Source organism: Ursus maritimus, unplaced genomic scaffold (genome assembly GCF_017311325.1).
Source record: "Ursus maritimus isolate PB19 unplaced genomic scaffold, ASM1731132v1 scaffold_30, whole genome shotgun sequence".
In the NCBI taxonomy this organism is placed as follows: Eukaryota; Metazoa; Chordata; class Mammalia; order Carnivora; family Ursidae; genus Ursus; species Ursus maritimus.
Genome location: NW_024425564.1, coordinates 15,219,360 through 15,243,527, shown reverse-complemented (window position 1 = coordinate 15,243,527; position 24,168 = coordinate 15,219,360). Strand labels below are relative to the sequence as shown.

The 24,168-nt window shown below is 46.5% G+C and overlaps 1 long non-coding RNA gene across 1 annotated transcript; it reads left to right on the top strand.

The window, feature by feature from the left end:
* The first annotated feature begins 7,456 nt into the window (after positions 1 to 7,456).
* LOC103664959 lies at positions 7,457 to 22,295 on the top strand. The gene is made up of 4 exons (XR_569186.2): positions 7,457 to 8,808; positions 9,011 to 9,131; positions 12,290 to 12,375; positions 22,023 to 22,295. It is a non-coding gene; the product is annotated as an uncharacterized LOC103664959 (long non-coding RNA).
* The last annotated feature ends 1,873 nt before the right edge of the window (positions 22,296 to 24,168 follow it).

Genomic DNA, 24,168 nt, shown 5'->3' with positions numbered 1-24,168 from the left:
GTTGCCCCCTGGGGCCCCTCAGTAGTTGGTGCTCCATTCCCAAGTGGGCTCGATCACCCATTTACCTCCCATGCCCCGCTGAGCAAACTTGGGTCACTTCTGAAAGAAAGTTAGAGAAGATGAGCTCTGCCCCTGAAGACCGTCTGCCGCGGAGGAGCCCTTGTCAGAAGGACTGTGGTGGCTTCCAGGCCCAGTGGGATTCAAGTCAGCTTTGCATGAAGCAGCCCGTTGTGAATAGGAGCCAGCTGCCCCTTTCTTAGAAACTGGCTCCATTGTCACGAAGGGGAGGGGGAGTGAGGAAGCCAGGGGACAGCACAGCGCTCTCCGATGTCTGTACTTCTCTGTAACCCTGGTCTGACCTTCTGCCTTCTTCTCTCAGAAACATGACAATGACGGTCCAAGATCCATCTAGGATTTTATAGAAACCTAATTATACTCAGAATGCCAAATTGCTTTTTCCTTTCCCTGCAAAATTGCAGTTGAGCAATCTACGTGAGCTGGCTGGTATGGAATAAAAGCCTGTAGGCTCCCAACTCAGCCACACAGCCAAACCTTTTCCTGGACCCCCATGCCTCACGGATGAAAGCATCGTCCTAAAAGCACTCAGCGAATTTGTGAGTGTTCATTCTCATGTAAAAGGATATTCACTCATTTACTCCTCCAAGGCCAGGCGCTGTCCTGACGCACAGGTGAAGAGACACGATTCCCATCCATAGAGTCTCACCCTTGGGAGCAGAAGACAAATGGTATATGAGAGTTACAACACAGCGAGACAAGCACCGTAATAGAAGAGAGATTTCTTTTGTTTTAAGTGCAATAGAAACCCAGAAGAGGGACCACATTGATGCTGCCTGGGTAAATCAGGAAAACAATGAGTCATTGAGGGAATTTTCAGTTGGGTCTTGAAGGATGAGTAAGAGTTTTCCAGGGGAGTGTGGAACGAGGTAGAAGGGGTCATTGCAACCAGAGCAAGAGGTACATGCAAAAGTTTAGGGGTTTAGAACACTGTGGCATATTCAGAGGCTTAAATAGTATGGGGTATAAGAGGCAAGGGAGGAGAATTTGTAGGAGGGCTGCATGAGCTGAGGCTGGAAATTTTGTCGGGACCCCATTACAATGAAAGCTTCAGGCTGCTCCTCCCGGGGACTCTGGCAGCTGCGTTCATTATTCTATGGAAGTCAGAATTAAACTAAATGGAGTGCTTAGATTAACCAAAAATGCAGTCTTTCTCTCCTTAACAATAAAAGAAGGTAGCAGTCTCTCACTTGATGAAATTTGAAAAACGAGGCACTCTTTGCCCAATATCCTCTCTCCCAAACTGACCCAAGACTGGAAATGTCACCGTCTGAGTGCCATCCCTTTGGATCAGAAAGGTGTTTTGGTTTTCAACGTCCCTGAATAAAAACACAAAGAGCCTGGGCTGAGAGAGCAGCCTGAACCCTGTGAGTTATTACACCCTCCCGAGGACTGATCCGGTGAGCAGCTGGTCATTTTGTTATTGGCCACTCAGGGTTCCACTTCTGTGAAACACATAGTCCGTGCTTTCCCTAATTTTTCTATTGAGTTATTTCTTACTGATTTATAGCAATTCTTTATGTTCTCTGGTTATTAATCCTTTATCGGTTACATGTGTGGCAAATATCTTCTCCTAATTCAGTGGCTTGTCTTCTATTTTATGACCCCCTGCATATGTCTGCTAACACCTCACCTGGGATCATGGAGTTTTGGGCCTGACAGATGGTAGAGAGCTGGGTTGGAACCCAGTACAGAGTCCCTGGCCTGGGAAGAAAAGGCTAGACACACCAAAGACAAGAAAACGTCCAAGAGCCAGACTCAGCCTTCAGTGTATGAGGACTTCAGACTTGACACCTGCTCATTTCTCTTGCCACGCTGGGCTCCTCGCCCAAAAGTTCGGGCCACAGTACACCGTTCGGATCTCTGAATGAGGCACTCTCTCTCTGCCTCAGCGCCTTTTCCCCATGCTAGTCCCTCTACCAGAGCTCGTTCCTAACTCCTCCCCCATCCCACTCCGCCCAGAAAGTTCTAATGCCCTGTCAGTTCTCACCTGCTTGTCCTCTCCTAGTCATACTAGGACCCAGCTAGATCCCCTCCAAGAGGCTCCTCAGGGACACGGACTCACCCCTGCTGAGACTCTCACTTTTTTTTTTCAATCTAATAGTTGGGGTATTAAAATTAAATTAAACATTTATGTTTTCCTCCAAAAACATAGAAACTACACCACCTCTTAATGCATTACGAGCAATGAGGCAGGGAAAAGAGCAAATCCATGGCTGAAACAATTTCTTTTCCTCTGTCAGGGCAGACGGTAGGAAAACTGGTCCCGCTTCTAGGTTTAAACAAAAATTATACCTTAGCTGAAGCAATGCTAATACTGTCACGTGACAAAGTTCTGACTGTGATACAGATATGTACATTTTCTTTTTCCTTTTTTCCCTTTTTCAGAACCATCGGCACATGATTTAGGCAAAATATGGTACACAGAAAAATGACTGAGTTTTTGGTCAAGCCAAACAACAACCACCACCAAGTAAACACAATAGGACCACCTTAGCCCACCCCCCCCCAGCCTCCCACCTACAAAAAAGTTATCCTCGCAACTGTGTCTTTCACATTTTATAAATACTAACTTCTTAAACCTGCACCTTCTTCTTTGACCACATATTGTCACATTATAAAAAAAGAAATGTCAATTAAATACATTGCTAGCGTTACTGTATTGAGTCTGCTCCCTGCTTCGGCAAACTGCTGGTGAGACCCCCATTGTACCCCTCCTTGTGCCTACTTCCAACAAAACCAATGGCATGTTCATAGTCTCCAACTTCAGCTACCCACAAGGCAGAAGACTCTCACTTTTCACTCAGTCCCAAACTATCCCTTTATCCACCCCCCCCCCAATAGATTGCTAACTGTTGTGGGCGATGCGTTCCACTTCTCTTGCATTCCACACATGGTTTAGCACAAGGCTCAATCACCATTACCTATTGAATACTTTTTTTTAACGAACAAAATGACCTGATAAAGATGATTTGGAATGTAATCACACTTTTAATTAGGCTTCCCTGATCACAAGCACAAATACAGTTTTTTAAGTCAGTATTTGTATTGTAAGTCTAGCATTTTGTAGAAGACGCAAGTCAGTTTCAATTGACGTTAGAACTTTCATCACCCATATTTGACTAGAAGTGGGACCTTCTGTAGGAACTACCTGTGGGTGGGACAGTGACCGAACAGCCCAGACCCTGCAGGAGAGGCACCCCAGACCTACACTGCACTAGGACATAATGGCAAAATAAACCAGTATTGCGTTAAGCCTTTACAGTAGCCAGTGTACCTTAATTTCCCTGACCCCCCCCCCCAAATCTCCTTTTGGTATTGCCTTTGAAATATACTTGGAACATCCTCAGTGCTATCAAACCATTATTCTTTGACTGTGAATGGATTCGTTGATCTAAGTCAGTTGAACAAGTCTGTATTGAGCACCTAGTCTGTTCAGGATAGAATGACAAAGGCTGGGACAGAGAGCAAGCTAAGTCACAACATGGCACACACAGGGACACCTCTGCACCCACCTAGACCTCTGAAGCCGAGTGGAAGGTGTGGCTGGGAAGACACCACGGAGAGGACTTGAGTTTTAAGTCATGAAACTGTTTCCTTGGAAACACCATACTGAGATGAGAGTACCTGCACCTGCCATCCTGGTGACTGGAACCACATGTAAGATCCATGGCCAAACAACGTCAGTTAGCCTTACTCTCTACCCGGGGAGTCCTGCTTCCTAGCCGTGGGTGGGTGGTGAGGAGTCCACCGGAGAGGCAGTGTGGTTGCAAGGAGACATGATGGGCTGGAGACTTCCCGTCTCAGGAGGTGATCTCCAGGTTGAGTTGTTCAGTTGTTGAGTGTCTCTTGGTAAGCAATTGACCACCTTTGTGCCTCCATTTCCCCACAGATGACCCAAAGAAGGGGAGAAGCCCCTTTGTGCTGCCTCATCGGGTCATGTGAGGATAAGGAGGGAATGCATGGTGAGGGCCTTACGCTCAGAAGTTTTGTTGTGATGAATAAATCATGCTGAGTATTGACACCATGATTGATGATGGCTGGGCTCCCACAGCACTCACCTAATTGCTTTTTTAAAATTCCTCCCCAAAAGGGCATATTTGGTTAAAGGGAAAGATAAGACTCATGGAGAAAGGGGGGGAATGTGAAGACTGCCCCTTTGGGATGAATACAGCAGTTCACACCAGTGGAGTAATCAGACAGCAAGGGTCCAAGCACCTGACTGATTTCATATCCTCCTTCAGATGCTGCCCATGGCAGCCCCAGCCATGGACTGGACTCATCAGTGAGCTGACCAAGGTGACCTGCAAGGGAGAGAATGACTGAGAGTCTCGCAGTATATCTCCTATTTCCATTCCGGGCACCACGCACAAACTCCATTACCTTACCGTCTCCTCAGAGACAGGTGAGCTAGTCTGGGCTCCAGTTTCATCGTTCCCGTATAATCTGTAAGAAAAGATCAGATGGACTCGGCAATGGCTTCCAGCCCAAGTGTTCTTAATTCCAATCACAAACCTCAGAGCCTTACCACCTTCCATCCTTGCAACTAGCCCTCGAGGTAGTTCTCTTTTCATTCCCGTCTCATGGATGAGGGAGCTATGGCACGGAGACGGGAAGTCGCCTAAAATAAGGTCACACAGCATGTATAGCAGAGCCCAAAATTCAGATCTGTGTCTCCCTGACTCCAGGATCTGAATTCTTAGCTAACATGCTGAATACTGCCTGCAATGGTTGATTTTATGTGTCAACTTGACAGGGTCACAAGATGCCCGGACATCTGGTTAAACGTTGTTTTATCTGTCTCTGTGAAGGTTTTCCAGAAGACATTAGCATTGGAATCCACAGACTGATGGAAGCAGATTGCCCTCCCCAGGGTGGGTGGGCTCCATCCATCTGTTGGATTAGATGGAATAAACAGAACAACTGTTGTGTCAAATAGAACAAAAAGGTGGAGGAATGGGGAGTTCTCCATCTTTCTGCCTGACTATGAAGCTGGGACATTGATCTTCTCCTGTCTTGGGACTTAGACCTGGACTGACACCACTGGTTTCTCTGGTGGTCAGGCGTCCAGGCTCAAAATGGAGCTGTACCCATGCTCTTCTGGGTCTCCGCTCTTGCATACAGACTGCGAAACTTCTCAGGCCCCATAATCACATGAGCCAATTCCTCATAATAAATCTCTCTATATAGATAATAAGTTAGATACACATACAGATACAAATGGATCCTATTGGTTTTGTCTTCCTGGAGAACCCTCTCCAGAACAAGCAAAACTCATCTTTTGTGGTTCTTTTCTTTTTGTCAATTCCCTGGGATATGGATGATGAAATTAGGGGCAACTGGGGGGCTCCATTGGTTACGTATCTGCCTTCAACTCAGGTCATGATCCTGCGGTCCTGGGATGGAGCCTTGTGTTGGGCTCCCCGCTCAGTGGGGAGCCTGCTTCTCCCTCTGCCTCTCTCCCCCTTGTGCTCTCTCTTTCTCTCTCCCTCACAAATAAATAAATAGAATCTTTAAAAAAAAAAAAAAGAGGGGCTGATGAAATTAGAAGTCTGAGTGACAGTATTATCACCCATCTCCCTAGTCAACAGTGGTTGCTATTATGTTAAACCACTTCAGCATAAGTTCATTATTGTTAGTAGTGAACTTCTGAGTTAAGGTGGTTTTACAGAATTTCTCTTCCCAATGCTCAATAAAAGTAAGGGGAAAAAATTACACTGGCAAAAAAAAAAAAAAAAAGGAATTTTCTAATAGCAACCAAGGGGGAAATGAGGAAGAATGTGGCATGGAGGACAGGCGGTCAGGCAGCTGCCACACTGCTCCCAGAGCCATAATTGTGGTTCCCCTAAATCCTGAGAACCAAGCTAGGAGGAGAGCTGTCTCTCTCTCCTCTTCTGACAGAGGAGTAGTGGAATCATTCGTGGGGTAAAATGGGTAAAACAGGGAAGTGGGTGAAGCAGGGCCTGACCTAAGGCCTGGGGGAGTGCACATTGTTTTGGGGAAATAATCTGAAACCCTTAGCACAGTTCCTGTGGGAGTGGGGTTGGCCCTACAGCTGGGTGGAGAAGGGCCCGTCACCAGATATGAACGAAATTTCCTTTCATGAAAGAAAGTCTAGACAGTCCAACAAACGTACCGGCTCACGTCAGTTGAATTCCTTCTTCTACACCTGCGATTCTCTAAGGCAACAGAAAGGGAAATACTCAGGCTTCAAACTGCTCATAGAGAAAAACAACTTGGTCTCAGAGAAGGAAGGAGTAATGCCAAGTTACCATCTTTGATTCAGAGCAAACAGAAGGTCTGCAGAGAGCTACTCAGGCTTGCGTCAGATGAAAGAAAGCGCTGGGCAGCTAAGCAAACACATAGCACAAAGAACAGGGCAAAGGAAGGGGGGCGAGGGGTGGGGAGGGAATTCACCAAGAGTTCAAAGCCGAGAAGACCAAACGACAAGGCAAGAGGAAAGGGAGACCGCACGCCTAAAGAAACAGCTAATGAACAATGAATCTATGTCATCATAAAACACACGGTCACACACAAGTAAGAGTTACAGTTACCAGGGCGCCCGGGGGGCTCAGTCAGTTAAGCGTCTGCCTTCTGCTCAGGTCATGATCCCAGGGTCCTGGGATCGAGCCCTTGCTTCTCCCTCTCCCTCTGCTGCTCCCACTTCTTGTGCTTCCTCTCCCTCCCTCTCTCTCTCTGTGTCAAATAAATAAAATCTTAAAAAAAAAAATAGTTACGGTTACCAAACAGAACGTGACTGATAGACAACGGAAACTGGGACGATGCAAAAATATAAGTATCCATTTGCTGGGGCTGCCCTAGAAGTGTCACCGGCCGGGGGGTTCACACAACAGAAACTGATTCCGCCACAGTGCTGGAGGTCACCAGTCCAAATCAAGATGTTGACAGGGTGGGTTCTTTCTGGAGGCTGAAGGAAAGAGTGTTGCAGGCCTCTCTCCTAACTTCCGGTGGTTGCCAGCAACGCGGGGCATTCCACGGTGTAGACTGCACCACTCCGATCTTTATCTTAGCACAGCTGTCTTTCTGCTGTGTGTCTGTGTCAGAATTTCCTGCTCCTTATAAGGACACCAGTCACTCGCCGCCTTAGGGCCCACTGCAATCCAGTACGACCTCATTAACTTTATTACATCTGCAAAGACCCTATTTCCAAATAGAGTCACATTCACAAGTACCAGGGGTTAGGACTTGAGCATATCTTTTAAGGGAACTCAATTCAACCAGAATTAAGGGTATAACTGAATAGAATTAAGAGGAACAGACATGGAAGCACTATGAGAATGCCAATATTTTCATCTTCATTTGGAAAGAGACAACCAATAATGTTCTAAAACCCAGACACAGAGCATCGATGTGTCTCTGTGTGCATACAGATATAAACCCCAAACTGCGAATTTTTCTGTAAACTCTTATATTTAGAGAATATGCGGTAAAGAAACATTTACGTAAGGTTCAACAACTTCAGTTTATTTTTGTTCTTTTATAAAATAAGTAAAATTTAAATGGAATGCTTTTTGGTCTTTCATTCTAGTGACTACTTACGAGGTTGTTCCATGAAGCATTTCCAATACCAACTTCCTCCCCGACAACCATCAAAGCCATGAGAAAGCATATGACTAAGTCAGTCTTAGTCATGTTTGAAGCCCCCCAGCTAGCAGCATGCCTGCTACATAGTTGCCATATAAATGCTTGCTAAACTGGCTCTTTTGTTGCTAATTATGCGGACGGTTGTACCGGATAACGTACAGCAAAACCACTGGGGACATGCCCCCTGGACTCTTGCACCATACAGGCACGCGGTGTCCAGTGTTCGAAGACTACATTTTTCATTTCCTTTTTGCACCCAACGGTCTAAGTATGGGAGATTCATTCGGGACACAGCTGAGGGGGAGACGGCATGGTTGTCCTCCGATGGGCTGACCCTGCACTCAAAGGGAATTGAAGCCCTTCTTTCTGTCTGGAACGTATTTCGTGCTCCCTGCTCCGAAGTCCTGTTCTCTGACAACACAGTCGTTTCATCCATGGACAACAGAATCTGCTGGTAAAAAGCCAAGGATGAATGGGTCAGCTCCCTGGGCTCAGTGCCTTCCCGGCAGAGGCGTGATTACCGCTGAAGAACGGAGCCTGGGTCCGGGAGCAGATGTGGCTTCTGACAGAAGCGGCCAGGTGTGCGGCCTTGCACACCCACTCTTGCGTCAGCTCACCCCCAGCTTATCTGGAAGGCAGCAGAGGGCTACTCAGGGCTTAAGGAAGCTACAGCAGGCACGTGTGGAACTGACCTTAGCTGCTAGAAGCAGGCTCTCGGGAAGGAAAACCAGGGCCGGATGCCTCTCACCTCTCTATCTGCATCTGTCTGGTGTAAACGGCTCTCTCTCCCTCCCTATCCTTCTTGCTCTCTCCTGTGCGCCCCAGTGCAATCAATATTCTGCTCCATCGCAGCTTCGGGACCTGACAGGCTGTGTTTGCCATTCCTGTGCTGACTCATCCATGGAGCCCATCACGGGCCAAGTGCTCCCTCTGGCCAGAAATGCTCCTCAGTCAGATCTCCAACTCTGGCTTATCTTTGCTCCAATCGGTTTCCTTTTTCCTTTTCCCCAGAATGTCATTTCGGTTTCCTGTGCCCTGCCAGCCTGGGAGTCCCAGAGAGGCATCAACACAGGCTCGGGGGGCTGCAGGACACTGATGGAAGTTGGGCGCGGGAGAGCGTTGTCCCTCGTAAGTATCAAGAAGCAGCAGCTAAAAAAGAAGGAAGCCCACACGCTGGTGACCAAGGGCGAGGTCTGGGGCCGAATGACACCTAGAAATAGCCGCAGAAGGGCATACTCTGTGGCCAGGTTTGGTTAGATTTCCTAATTTTGTAACCTAAGAAGGACAACGGGGTGGAGAAAAATAAACTCTCGTTTAAATTCTTTCCTAGAATGTCAGCTGTCAGGTGATAGAGATTTCCAGCTGGCGGAACCTCAGAGATGACTGCTTTCAACGTTCCCCAGCCACAGAGGTGGAGCCAGAGGGATGCCAAGACGGGCTACGTCTCCAAGGTCAGACAGGGGCCAGGGGCCCGCGTTTCAGTGCAGGGCTGTTTTCCTGCCTTCAAGTGTGAGCTCTTTGCGTCGCGCCATCGGAGTGCTCCTGCTGTCAAGGGCTTTACTCGGCAAGGTCTGGGCTTTGAAACAGCTGGCAGAGAGCGATTCCAACAGAGGCCTGCTCAGGGATGGAAAGTGTGCTTGCAGCCGGTGGTGCTGGAAGACGGCGCTGCAGCCAGGGGCTCCGGGTGTGGGCAGGGGTAGCGGCAGGATAGACTGGGACCGGCTTCAGCACGGAGGGTTCCCCAGAGATTACAGGAGCGGGGGCTCTCATCGGCCTCTGTATTACACTTTGGGGGCAGAGGACAGACAAAATGGCCTCACCTGGAACTTCTGAGGAAGGTAGTGAGCAATTCTGCGTCTTTAGGTCATCAAGCAGCAGGATGTCCTGAAAAGTCCTCCTTGCAGCCTGTGGCCATCTCTGCAGAGAGAGTGCTTGGCTCCCATCTACTCGGCTCCCTTGGTCTGCAGTGAAGGGAGGGCGGGGGGCAGGGGGACGATCATAGGGAATACTGGGGGATGAAGGGTAACAAGGTGGGGAGATAGGAGGAGAGAGCGAGGGGATGGGAAGTTGGTGGGGGACCTGATGGGGTATGAGGACATAATGCGAAGAGAAGAAGCCAGGTCTGGCTGCTGCACTGTGACCCCCACAGGCTTGCTCCAGCTAAAGCTCGGGGCTCCCAGGGCTGCTGGCCCACAGACTAAGGGGAGAAAGCAGGGACCAGCAGGGACTGATCAGGCCCAGCTGCTACTCCAGGGTCAGGGTCTGTCAGCTCAGGGTTCTCCCAAAGGAGCCCGTGCATAGGCTGTTTTGATGCAATTGTGGGCAGGAAGTAATAAAGTGAGGGAGGGGAAAGAAGACCCCCAAGGTACCTTCTTTAAGGCTGTGAAATCCCAGGATCAAAGACTCAGAGTTGAGAGTCACCTTCGAGGCCATAGGCGCATTGGTGCACCCCGTGTAAGACTGTCTCCTCAATCAGCCTTCTTCGAACCATCCCGAGAGCGCGCTCGTCTCCTTGCAGATTAACCATTCCATTCGCGTTGCTGCCTAGCTGCTAAGACATTCATCATTATACGGAGTCAGAACAGGCTCCCTATAGCCTCTAGCTTTTTTTTTTTTAATCGTCTAGCCTTTATTCTAATCTTTCCACATGATTCTCAGAAGTCAAATTATTACAGCTTTGTAACACAGTTCAGAGGTTGGGTGTGTGTGTGTGTGTGTGTGTGTGTGTGTGTGTGTGTGTGTGTAGAGAGGGGGGAGTTCCCACATTGTTTGTATGTATGATCTTGGCAATTACAAGCAATTAGCAAGCAATCCAGTGATTTGTTCAGTTAGACGTTATCAATGACTAATTCAAAAATCATATTTTTGTTTTATAAGTCGATTTGAATTTATGAATCCTAAAACAATCCATAAAAACCCAAGCTCAACCAACTTTCCAAATGTGATGCTGGAAATATTAAAACAAACCTCAGGCTTTTCCCAAGATGCACCTCCCATCTTCAATAATGATGGATTCTGCCAGGTCACTGAGCCCAGAACCTTCCAGTCTTCTTGCTGCCTCCTTTTCTCCCACCCTGGTGCCAAGTTTGCTGGACCCGTCAGCACCGAGAGCCTGCCCTGCCTTCCGTGAGCAGCACAGGTCTTCCTTCGCCCCCAGCCCACCCCTGCTCCAGGCTCCAGCTCCTCAGGCTGCCTGTCCTGCCCCCAGCACGGAGTCCAAACTCCCCGAGCTGCCGGTTCACGTCACCCGCCCAGGGGCCCCTCAACACCCCACCCTCTGCCTTAGCAGCCCCAGCTTCTCGCCATGCTCCCTCTTCTCTCAGTGCATTTGAACTTGGCACTGGACCCCTAGCCTGGGCCCCTCCAGGGCGCATGTGCCAGTCACATCTCAGCCTGCTCTCCCCAGCTCTCTGCTCCTGAAGAGACTCTATCCCCCTAGGCCCCTCAAAGGAGCTGGCTTTTGGTCTGAAACTATCTTTTTTGTGCATCAGCCAGCCCTTCTCTTTACCACTCACCTACCTAACTCCAGGTCCTAAGACCCCTCCCTGGAGCTGTTGGGCCATAGCCCCTCCTTGTGCGGCACTGGGGTACTGTGCATTTCTCTTCTCTTCCTCAGGGTGACCCCTCCCAGGTCTCCACGCATGGATGGCCTCCACCGCAGAGAGGCCCCACCTATGTCATTTGTGGCCACTTCTCCTGTACCCGGCACTGCGCCTGGCCTGCACGAAGTGCTCAGTGCATAGCCGTGAGGAGCGAGTGTCCCCGTCTACTGAATGCAGCTCAGATCCCCACAGAGCCCTATAACACTAATCCTAAAATCCCTTTCCATCCTCCTCTCCCACTCTGTGTCCTCGTACAGGCTACACGTAGCCGACTGGCTGCTCTTGTCTCCTCACATGGACTGGAACATTCCCACCATGAGACCCTTGCTCACAATAATAGGTACTATATATATATATATATATATATATACTATGTATATATAACATACTAACACATAATAATATCCAATTTTATACATTAACTTAATATACTAAATTAAATGGTAGTATTAATATGTGATGCTTAATAATTACTAAAAATATATTATTGTACATCATCTGTTAATATAACAATATAGCAATTAACATAAAGTGATATCATATACATAAGATATTGATATAATAATACATCACACATAAGATATTATATAATACTGTTATAATCTAATAATTTATTAGTGCCCATTACTGAGTATTCATATATTATAATTAAACAAAGTGGTATGCACAATTATACGTGTGTATGTGTATGCATAAGAACAATACTCACTACATCTTTTCTGGGCCAGCTACTGTCCCGGACGCTTTGCACTCATTATTTCATTAATTCTCAACAATGGCCCTATGAGTTCAGGTCGTCTGTCTGCACCTCACCCGCCCACCCCTACTACTCACTGAGTGTGGATCTATCCTTCCCTTCACGACATCAGTCCTTTCTTTACACCCCTTGGGTGCTGAGCATGCCCCAGGGTCTGTCCTCTCCTATATCTACTAGGACACAAGGGATACATGGGAAGCCCATCAAAAGCCAGAGGGTAGCCTGTCCCTTCCGTTTACCTCCAGCACAGGAGCTGGTCCATAGCTGCTCAGACTGGATTACACAGGGCTCCGACGACAAGCTAACGCTCCGTCTAGAGACTTGATACATAAACAGGTGAGTGATTCATACATTTGCTCATTGTGTTCTGCTGCAGACATTAGTTTGGCTGAACCTTTGGTATGTTTCTTAGACCCATTACTTGAACGGCATCTATTCTGTTAATTTGCTCATGATATGCAAGTTCCACCAAAATTCAGACTTAAAGCATAGGTCTGATGGGTGGTTGATGTGGGAGGGGCCAGGTGCTCTCTCCACCTGTTAAGGAACATCCCTATACTCTTCTCAGACTTACAGATGCAAAGTCATTGTCCAGGACTGCACCAGAACCCCCCCTCCAACGTGACTCATCCCACAGTCATGGAGGGTCACCTCTAGTCCCACCATCTGACTCCCTCAGGCTGCTGGGAAGGGCACCAGGAATACCCTGGTCTGTAGCCGCCGCCTCCTCCCTCGAGGACTTCAGGGCCACTGATGGCCCCTCATGCACGCCCCTCCCAACCCTGGCAGCCTCTGCCTTTCTCAGCTCCTTTTCAGAGAGCTCAGTCGAAAACCTGCCTCTTTCTCACCAGGAAGCAGGGGCAGCTGGAGGCCTATGGGTACCCCAAGAAACAAACATTTTAATGGAATTTAATACCATTCAATGTCCATTTCGAGGAGGAGCTGAGTGCTGCTGCAGCCCCCTTCCTTCCTATCCCCTCGGGGCAAAGCTCAAGCGCCACACCCTCACCCCAAACAATTCTGTTCAGCCCCCCCCCCCAGTTTATATATCTAGTCTGGAAGCCAGACGGACAAAGCCCGCCAGGAACTGGGGCTGCACTCTGTACAGGGCACTTCAGGCGGCACGTTGACGTGGGTGGGGCTCACCCCTCACACCGAGTAAATAGTCAGGGATTCTTCCCAAACACATTGGGCCGTGTCTCCCTGAGTCAAGTTCTGCAGGTAAATGTCATTTTTCTCTTCCCCGTTACATTTCTCGGAACGTGAGAGCGGTTGTCGGAGGCCAGATTCCCCAAAGCAGGGCCCGAGGCCAGGATTTGTGGGCATGTGACTTATTCAAGGTGGGACAGCAGAGCAGGAAATAGGAGGCAGCCACACACAGACCCATCCCGCAGATGAGTCTAGAGTGAAAATTACTCCTTGGACCTTGTCCTCTGTCAGAGCAAGGGACTGGGCTTTCACACTCCTTCCCCAGACAGCTGTTGCTAAAGCCCACCCCACCCCCCATGGGGATGTGACTCCCAGACACTTAAGGGACCACAAAGGCAGGCCACCCTCTCCAGCCAATCCAGGCGAAGGGACTGCCATCAGAAGCAAAGCTCAAGGACGCTGGGCTTAGGCACCCAAGAACCAGTGGGGCCATAGGGACCTGGGTAAAGTACCAAGAGTGGCCACTACAGTGGCCCCATATGGAGTGGCACTGGGGCCATTGTGGCCCAGCTGGGCCACTCCTTAATCGGGAGCTGCCAAGAATTGGGGATTAATAACCTAGTAGAATCCAGTTATAATCCTGGCATCGCCAGGTAACCAAGATGAACCTCCATGGTAGTCTCTCTGTGTGTGTGTGTGTGTGTGTGTGTGTGTGTGTGTGTGTTGTGGGGATTCATGTGTGCGTGCACACACACACACACACACACAGTGGCAGATGGAACACACGCGCACAAACTCTCCTGATAGCCTTCAGAGCACAGCGGAAGGGCAGTCAGTAAATGCAGGAGCTCATCTGCCCCTGGCTTGGAGAAGACTCACCCAGGTGGGAGCCCCCTCCATCCTGCTCGACATCCAGCGTCTCCCCGCGCGGCATCTCTGCCCCCGTGCTGCTTCTTCCTGCGCCCACCTCTCAGCGCTTCTGGGTCTGTTTGCAAAAGAGCATCTGTTTCCTGAATCCTGTCTCCTTTCGTCCCTGACCTTGTGTCTTCCTTTGCATCCACAGGATTTATTTGTGAATCCTTTCCTGGAGCACAGCTTGTATACAAACCCTTCTCAAACTGTTCTCACAGGGTCCTGGAGGCTGTGTCCTTGGCCCATAAGGATTCTGAGTCTTTGAAGCACTGGGCCACACTTTATAAGGCAAAGAGCTATCTGTTTCTAGTGATTATTATGGTTTCTCCCAATCTTACTGTGGCCAGAGCCTGCTGGCGGGGAGGAGGCCACCTCACAGCCCCCACCCTTGAGACTGCACCTGACGTGGGGCGTTGTGAAGATGCCACAGAGAATATAAGGAGCATATTCTAGAAGCAGATGGCCAGCTTTGAGTCCCATTCCTACCACTTGTTAGAGGGGGGTGTTAGCTCCCTTTCCCCATCTGTCAAATGGGGGTAATAATAGTAACTACCCACCAGGTTCTTCTAAGAAAACAAGATCATGCGAGATTAAGTGAACAAAATAAAGTCTGGAGCACTGTTAGCATTCCAGAAATTAGTGCTGGGAGGCACAGTCACAGCGGCCCCTGTTCTTATCGTTGCGGGGATGGACCCAAAGAAGAACATCTCAGAGATTTCCTCCAGTTTTGCAAACCGAAGTCAAATACCATTTGCTGGCCATTGGCACTAGGAACACCCAGATCCCAGGGGCAAGCTCGGCTCCCTTGCATGTTCTCTTGGTCCTGTGAGAAGGTGGTACTCGCCCCATGGCAAAGCCCAATACCGACTAACTCACTGGACCTGCTTCAGGCGGAAGGAATTTACGTGTGTGGCTGTGTGTGTGTGTTGCAATCAAAGCAGTGACTAGTTATGGGAATTGAAAATAAGATTGGCTAATATTGATTCACTTGATATTCCTCTGGGTTTTAAGACAACAACCGTTACAAGGCAGAATCAAGCTCAAATTGGCTAAAGGCAGGAAGGAGCTCATACCCTTCAGCATTATCTTCTCCCTAGCCACTCACCCAAACTTTCTTCTGTTTTAGCTTTTTACTTTTGAGTAATTTTAAATTTACAAAAGAGTTATAAGAATAGCACCAAGAATTCTTATCTATTTTCACCCAGGTATCAATTATTAACATTTTTCCATATTTACTTCATTACCCTTATCTCAATACATAGGAATATTATTTTTTTCCTGAGCAATTTGAAAGCAAACACCCTTTACCCCTAAATATTTCATTGTGCATTTTGTAAGAACAAGAACATCCTCTTACAAAACCACAGTGCAATTATCAAATTCAAGTAAATTGACATTGATACAATACTATGACCTAACTGACAATACATACCCAAGTTTCATGAGATGTTCCATTAACATCCTTAATGGATATTTTTCCCTGATCCAGGATCCAAACAGGACCACACAGCACCTGTAATTATCATGTCCTTTGTCTCTTTTCATCTAGAACAGGTCCTTACCCTTTAATGTCCTTCAAGATCCTGATTTTTTTTCAGCTTTATTGAGGCATAACTGATAATACTCATATTTTTGAATAGTATAGACCATCTTTTTTGGAAAATGCCCCCAGTTTGACTCTGTATAACACGTTCTCATGAGTAGGTTTAGGTTAGACATTTTTGGCAGGAACACTACTTGAGTGGTGTGTTCTGAATGCATCCCATAGGGAGGGACCTAATATCAGTCCCGTTATTGCAAATGGTAACATGCTCATTGGTAAAGTGGTATCTTCCAGGTTTCTTGACAAATCATTGTTTCAAAGAAGAAATCAACTGTGATTTAAAGATGTGAGTCAGCCATCAGTAAATTTATAAATTTAACATAATCCTCCGAAATGTACTAATAAATTTCCTTCCCTCGGAAGTAGACAAGCAGGTTCAGTCAAAATAAGTAAGCAAGCATAGCCCGGAAATCCAACCTAGAAAGTAAATGAGGAGGGACTGGTCTCCCCAGTTCTTAGAATCCATCGTAAGGCCTTGGTTAATTAATACAAAATGGCACATGAATAGCCACACAGCCTGATGGAACAGAAGAGAAAATCCAGAAATAGACCCAAGTGTACACAGGACATAAATATATGGCAAATATGGGTACCCTAATCACTGGGTGAAGGTGCACTTTGTAATAAACAGTGTTGGGACAAGTGGACAGCTGTTGGGGAAAAGGTAACGTTGGAACCGTACTACACCTAGTACACCAAGGTAAATTCTGATGGATCGAAGTTTTAAGTGTAAAAAACAAAACTATGGAAGTGTTACCAGTAGGCATTCTATAACTGTGCTGGACCTCCTCCACTTTCCACCCCCACCCCACAGAGTTCTGACCGACTCACCTGCTATTCCCTGCTGTGGAAGGCTGCTCACATGGTTGACACCAGTAGGATCCTGCACCCTCCGGCCAACGGGGAGCCATGACAGGACAGAGGAGGGCCTGAGGGAAATGAGGGCAGGGTATTCCCTTCCTGGCTTCCTCCTGCAGGCCACTGTTTCCCCAACAGACACGAGTGCTTTTCTCTACTTGGCCTGGTCTACACAGCTCTCTTTCCCTCCTGGAGGAGGGAAACCTGTCTGCCCCTCCCCTCCTGGAGCCCAAGGGTAATGACACCCCTGTTGCTCCGAGGCCCTGATTCTTGCACCGCCTTGGGGGGGCGGGGAGTGTCCCTAAATCTTGTCCACACTCTCTTGTAACTAATCCCTTTGTACATAAACTCCTCTTGAATTATCCTAATTGGGACTCTGATTAGGACTCTGACGGATACAATAACCTTGGAGTCGATTGGCATATCTATGTCTCAAACTCCAAAAGCAGAAAGAAAGAAAGAAAGAAAGAAAGAAAGAAAGAAAGAAAGAAAGAAAGAAAGAAAGAAAGAAAGAAAGAAAAAAAGAAAGACAGAAAAGCTCATCATTGTAACTGGAACCAATAGCAACCACTTCTACGGAGAAAACGTAATCAAAGCACACCACAGAGAACACAGACAGCAACTAGGGGAAACATCGGCAGCTCAGGACACAGAAGAGTGTCATCTCCAAAAGATGTAGGGAGCTCTGAAAGATAAAAAAGAGTAAGACCCCAAGACCAATAGAAAAATGGGCCAAGGTCACGAGCAGTTCACAGAATAAGAAAGCCAAATGGTCCCGCACACCTGTGAGCACTCATAATCACAGACGCGAAAATTGAAACTCCACTAGGACACCATTTTTCCTCGTTCAAACTGGAAAACTTCCAAAGGTTTGACAAAACCCCCCGCTGGCTCTGTGCGAGGGAAGCAGATGTTGGTCTTCCTCAGTGGAAGGACCAAACGACCCAAGCTCCTGGGGGTGCAGCCATCAAAATTTCAAACGCACTTTCCCTTGGACCCAGCGACCCTGCTCCTAGAGTTCTGTCTCATCAGGATGAACTGACATCGGAAAGATGATTCCTCACAGCGTCATTTGTGATAGTAAAACATCTGGAAACCACCCAAGGGTCCACGTCTGAGGAACTGGCTAAATAAACGTAGGATTTATTCACACGCTAGAATAGCCTGTCCCTGTAAAAAAAAAAAAAAAAAAAAAAAAAATTTTTTTTTTTTTTTAAATGAAGAAGCTTCCTGTGAACTAAAATCAAAATATCTCCTGGACCCATCACTAAGGGAAAACAGGGAAGTGTAAAAGTATGTTCTAATGCGGTATGCTAACTTTGGGGTAAGAAAGTAGGAAATAGGAACATCATTTCTGTGTTCCTGTGTTGGCGGAAAGACGCACTGAAAGGATACCAAAGAAACAAACGATGGCAGAGACTTGGGGTGGAGGCAGGAGCGCGTGGCTGGGCAGTGGGGGAGCAGGATTTCTCAGCGCCTACCTTCCCCGTTGGTTCCATTTTTGAACAATATGAATGCGGCGCCTGTTCCAAAAGATGAAGAAGATAAAAGAGGAGGGAGGAGGTGACGCAGAAGGCTTAGATGGAGAAAATGAAAAGAAGACCAGAAAGAAGACGAAGACAAAGGAGATGAGCGTGGAGATGGAGAAGGGGACCGCGGTGCTTGGGACGGAGGGCGGGGTGAGCTCTCGGCTCTGGAACGGTTTCTCGGGTTAGGAGAGCCACAGACAGAGAGGCAGAGGTAAAGCACAGGGGCTTGGGAATAAAAGGGACCTCGGTTTGACCTTGGGGCTTCTGCCTTCTTGCTGAACGGATGAGTCCCCCTCTCTGAGCCACAGTGTGTTGATGGGGAAGCAGAGAGAGTAGTACTGACTTCACGATGCTGTTGCAAGGACCCAATCAGGTTAATATACACCCATAGAAGGCGCTGACTCATAGGAAATATGAGATGTTCTTATTTTTATAGCTCTCAGGCAGCTATGTTGAAAGGTAAGAATTTAATTGCCCATGTAAACTCTTTTTACCGAAAACTCTCCCTGGAAAATGAAATTACGGTCTTCCAAATAAATACCGAGCCTTCTATTTCGAGTTGCATTGCTGAGGGCTCTTTGCTCTGCTGTGCTTCCATCATTTAATTAGCCTCCGTTAAGGATACAAAATGTCAAGGCACCTGCTTTACTCTCAACGAATGCAGTGTTGGGTTTTCCTCTGTCTTTCCATACTCCCTCCCCCTTGGTCTTCTCTCCTGTCTTCTCTCTCCCTTCTCCTCTTTATTCATCTCCGTTTTGTCTTCTACTTTCGCCTCCCTCCCTCTGGACCTCTGTCATCACAAATGATCAGGATGTTAAAAACGGAAGCGAATTAGGAGACCAACGGTTCTATCCGCTCTTGCTGCAAAAACAGGTGCAGAGAGAAGGAGTGTTCACCCACGGGCCACAAAGTGGAAAGAGGGGAGGGGGCAAGGAGGAGTCCACCCCTGCTGGTACCTACTTGTACTGCCCTCTCTCCAGCGCCTTGTCTCGGCCATCGATCTAGCTCTGAGGGGCAGGAGAGCCTGGCCGTCATCGGCTCTCTGCAGTGCGCTGTTTAGGGCATTCACTCTGTGCTTCAGAGCGTAACCTTTGTCAGCGCCCAGGAGCGTGTTCTTGCAAATCAGAAGCCTTTTCTCCCAAGACTACCATCTCTGAGTTTCCTTTCTCTTGGCCATGCCTTTTTTAAAAAGTATCAAACTGATACATGTGCACAATTAAAATCAAAAAGAGTAAGTCTCGTGATAAAAATGGTACCTTGAGCTCTTCGCTATTCTAGTCTTTGCAGCCCTGATTCTAAATAATGTCATTAGGTCATGATTTCTCAGTTTATTGATGTTAGACATTATCCGCTGATTTCATGTCGTGAAAACTGTGTTCTGCATCCCCTTGGCGCTCCCACTCTAGCTCCACCGCCTCCACCTTCTCCATATTCGCCGGATCGATCGTCGGCATTTACAATATTACGACCGGGAACTGTGATTTAATTCATTCCGTATACAAATTTTTAAGTTTATTCCCCTGGATCTAATCATAGCTATCATTTTTAGAGCCAATCATTTCTGTTTGCTTGCTTCGTCTCATTCTTCTTTTTTTTTTTTTTTTTAAGATTTTATTTATTTATTTAACAGAGAGAGAGACAGCCAGCGAGAGAGGGAACACAAGCAGGGGGAGTGGGAGAGGAAGAAGCAGGCTCACAGCGGAAGAGCCTGATGTGGGGCTCGATCCCATAAAGCCGGGATCACGCCCTGAGCTGAAGGCAGACGCTTAACCGCTGTGCCACCCAGGCGCACCTGTTTCATTCTTCTTAAAACCCTCAACAAATCATGGAAAACTTCTGAATGTTATTGCTCACCTGCGTGATCAAACATATCAGATATCTAACTTACCTATTTCAGTTTTTTTCTAGGCTACAACTCCCCTAAACCCTCAGTCTTCCGGCCTCAGGCTGGACCAGAAGCATCAGTGTGGTTTCAGATTCTCTTGTCTGGAGCTTACCACTTGCTCCTTGGTGCACCCTGTTTTCTGTAGCACATCCTCAAATAATTCCCATGAAATTGTGCATAAGAGGTCAGTATTTTTAGACCACACATATCTGGCAAATGTCCTTATTCTACCCTCCCTCTAGATCGATAAATCAGTAAGTTGAGAATCATTTCTCCCTGGTCCTCTGGCTTCTATTATGGTTTTGAGAAGCCCCCATAAAATCTGGATTCTTTTGCCTTCATATGGAACTTTCTCTTTTCTCCCCGTAAGCTTTTAGGATCTGCTCTCCTTACTGGTATTTTAGTATTTCTGCCATGTGCCTTAGTCAGGGAGTTTTTTTCATTCATTGTGTCGGCCACTTCGTGGACCTTTCCATCTAGAAAGTTATGTATTTTGTAGTTGAGCTGTACGCTTAAGATTTGTGTGCTTTATTTGTTCTACCTTAATCAAACTTCAAGAACAGGAAAGGAAGAGCCTATTTTGGAGCTCAGAAGCTAAAATGGGCACATCCTGGGGGTGCCTGGGTGGCTCAGTCTGTTAAATGTCTGACTCTTGATTTCAGCTCAGGTCATGATCTCAGGGTTCTGAGACTGAACCCCACATGGGGCTCCACACTCAGCTCAGAGTCAGCTTGTCCCTCTCCCTCTGTTCCTCCCCCCACTCTCCCTCTCTCTCTCAAATAAAGTCTTTAAATTAATTAATTAAATAAATAAAATAAAACGTGAATGCTTCGTGCCTGTATTCCCTCTCTTGAGGCTTCTAAAAGAGAGGGCAAAGGCAGTAACTCTGTTTACCAAACTCAGTATCACCGAATTCTGTCTCGCCTCCCTTACCTGGCTTGCGGATCCTTAGCCTCTCAGATGGGTGGGTGTTCTTATCCCCATTTCACTGATGAGAAAATCAAGACTCAGAACACGTAAGTAACATTCCCTAAAATCCCACTGCTAACTCACATTTCAACCTGACTTGGCATCTTGCTGACCCACAAAGAGGACGTTTGTTTTGTTTATTTATTTATTTATTTGTTTGTTTGTTTGTTTGGTGGAGGTTAAGCCTCCATTTGAGACCGTTAAGAAAATGCCAAAATTTCATAAATTTTCTACTCCCTATGTTAAATTCCTATCCATTTGGAAATATTTAATATCCTGAAAATAACATTTGTTGATATAAATAACTACGAAAGGTACCGTGGAGAAATAATAGTAAATTAAGGTGTTTCTGGAATTCAAAGAAATTCACTGGATATATTTTTTTCTGCCATTATGGTACATATGAGAAAATGCTAATCATTGAAGAAAACCAAATGAATCTACGTGAAACACTATAATCATGCATTTTATATGTTTATGTGTTTTTACAAATGAGGTTTGCAAAAGCACATAATTACATAAATTATAAATTATTATTTTGTTCTAAATGTAATTTATAAATTATAAATAAGCCGCAATTTTGGGAGACCATGAATCTTGGGGAGTAGATGATGCTTTTATTCCTAGTCTAATCTGTAATATTTAAAACAAAAATTAAAGGTAGACAGACATTCTTTGGACAGCCTCTGTCTATCCTGTGGACGTTCATATCGTCATCGGGATGTCTTTAAATCTCCTGAGGTGAGTTTTCATGGGTCGCTTCCAGATCCGCACCACGCCACCAATGGACAATTTGCCTTGCAATCCTCATGGACTCAATCTCTTCTGTACCATGTTGGCCGGATGCAGAACTCAGGCTCTCTCCTGCATTTCCACAGAGACCAGCTGCCAGGAGACATTTGTGAATTTGGCACATTTCCTCAAGTTTTGTAAAAGCTCGCATGGCAAAAACACTAAAAACCTTTGTTTGCATGATGTAACACAATCACTCCTTTCTTCATCTTTACCTACAACAAGCTCCTATTTGTATCTTTTTTTTAGTTAATCGAGGTGTAACTGACATATAACATTGTATCAGTTTCAGGTGGACGCCATCATGGTCGGTACATGTATGCGTTCTGCAGTGATCACCACAGTGAGGTCTCGTTAACGTTCATCACCTGCAGTTACAGTTATTTCCTGTGCTGAGACCTTTGAAGATCTACCCTCTTACAAACTTTCAAATATACAGTACTGTATTGTTAATTGTATATGTATTGTCACAGTGCTGTGCATGGCATCCCCAGGACTAACTTACTTTATAACTAGAAGTTTGTACCTTTCACTACCTTTGCCCTTTTCCCCCACCCCCCAGCCCTCACCTCTGGCAACCACCAATCTGTTCTCTGGGCTATGAGCTCAGTTTCTTAATTTTTCCTTTCTCCTTTTTTTTTTTTTTTTTTGGCCTCCGCATATAAGTGAGATCATACAGTATTTGTCTTTTTCTGTCTGGCTCATTTCACTTAGCACAATGCCCTCTAGGTCTATCTGTGTTGCTATCAATGGCAGGGTTTCCTTCATTTTTATGACTGAATAATATTCTGTTGTGTGAATATATATGATATGTTCCTTCTGTATTCATCCATTGGTTAATTAAAAGCTTCTGTTCTTAATTCCAATTCTGGAGTGCTCCCCTGGAGAAGCATAAAAGGGGTCAGGGAGGAACGAAGGAAGGAGAGGACACCAGCTGCTAAAAGGAGACGTCTGGGGGCAACTGAGTGGCTCAGCTGTTAAGCGTCTGCCTTCGGCTCAGGTCATGATCCCAGAGTCCAGGGATCGAGCCTGGAATCGGGCTCCCTGCTTGGTGGGAAACCTGCTTCTCCCTCTCACGCTCCCCTTGCTTGTGTTCCCTCTCTCGCTGTCTCTCCCTGTCAAATGAATAAATAGATAATTAAAAAATAAAAAATAAAAGGAGATGTCTGTGTGCAGCTGGTGTCACGCCCCAGACCTGAAATTATTTTGCTTCCATTTTCTCTCTTTCTGAACCTGTAGGGAGGTGGTGAATCTCTATCTCCCAGGTGGACTCCGATGAAAATCTAGGCTCCCTAAGGCTAGAGAAAAGTATTTTAAGGTTCTATGTTTTCTCCATAGAATACAGCAAAGATTAGTAATTTGTAGATTACCTTTTAATGGGCTAAAAGGTATGGCATTCTCTTGTCCATTTGATTCTAAGGCGATATTTTACATTTTTATAAATATATATACTATATTTTTAGAAATATATATGTGATATATTTATATTTTCTATTTTGGCACTGACCGCTCCTCCAATAACCACAGAGGCGGAAAGAGAGCTCCCTGTTGGATCTCCTTCCTTGAAAAGAACAGATTTCTTCTGGGGGGTGACGGGGCCCTCTCTCATGTAAACATGGAGAGTAAGCCAACAGCCAGCTGGATCCCCATGGGTTTTCCCCACCAGGTGCGCTGCAATCCTTCTAGCTGATTCCCACTTAGTCTACCTATTTCTTTTCCAATTCGGTGCTACAAAAGTCAATTAAGCATCGTGGTTTCTCTGGTGACACAAAGGCCTCAAATGAAGAAGGACTACTCATTGCTGTAATAGAAATCTGGAGAAAATGGAGGTAAATATTTCCCTGATAAATGAAATCTTCAATTGGGCTCTCGTTCCACAATTAAATTTGCTAGCTTAGCCTCCTGGTTTTGCCATGCAGTGATTAATGCATTAAACCAATTAAACTCTAAGTAACTCTTCACATTTGTTTGCCTATTTTTTAAGGCGCACACACAGAATTAGTCTGAACCAGAGGTGTAATTTATTTGTCTGCGATCTTGAGTCACTGAGTTCCCTCGGGGTATCTTTCCACTGGCTCTTTCTTAATCTCAACGGAGTGGTTTTTTTTTTTTTTTTCAAAACATGTGATTTATTTAGAAACCGGTTACCCAGCAAGAACCCAAGGTGTGCCGTGTTTCCTATTTCAGGATTTGCTCACATGACTTACGAAACATCAGGACTATGCGCTCTGTGCTTGTACCGCTCTGAATTGGTACGCAGCGGTGCGTGCTGTCACTGTGCTTGCTTCCTCCCAGAAACCGGAACTGGCCACGCTCCAGATGCACCTGTCACGAGTGCGAAGGGAAAGTGAGAATGCGTGAGTGACAGTCTTCACACACCCTTTCAAGTCTATTAAACTTCTTGTCAAAGTTTTTATTTTAATTCCAGTTCT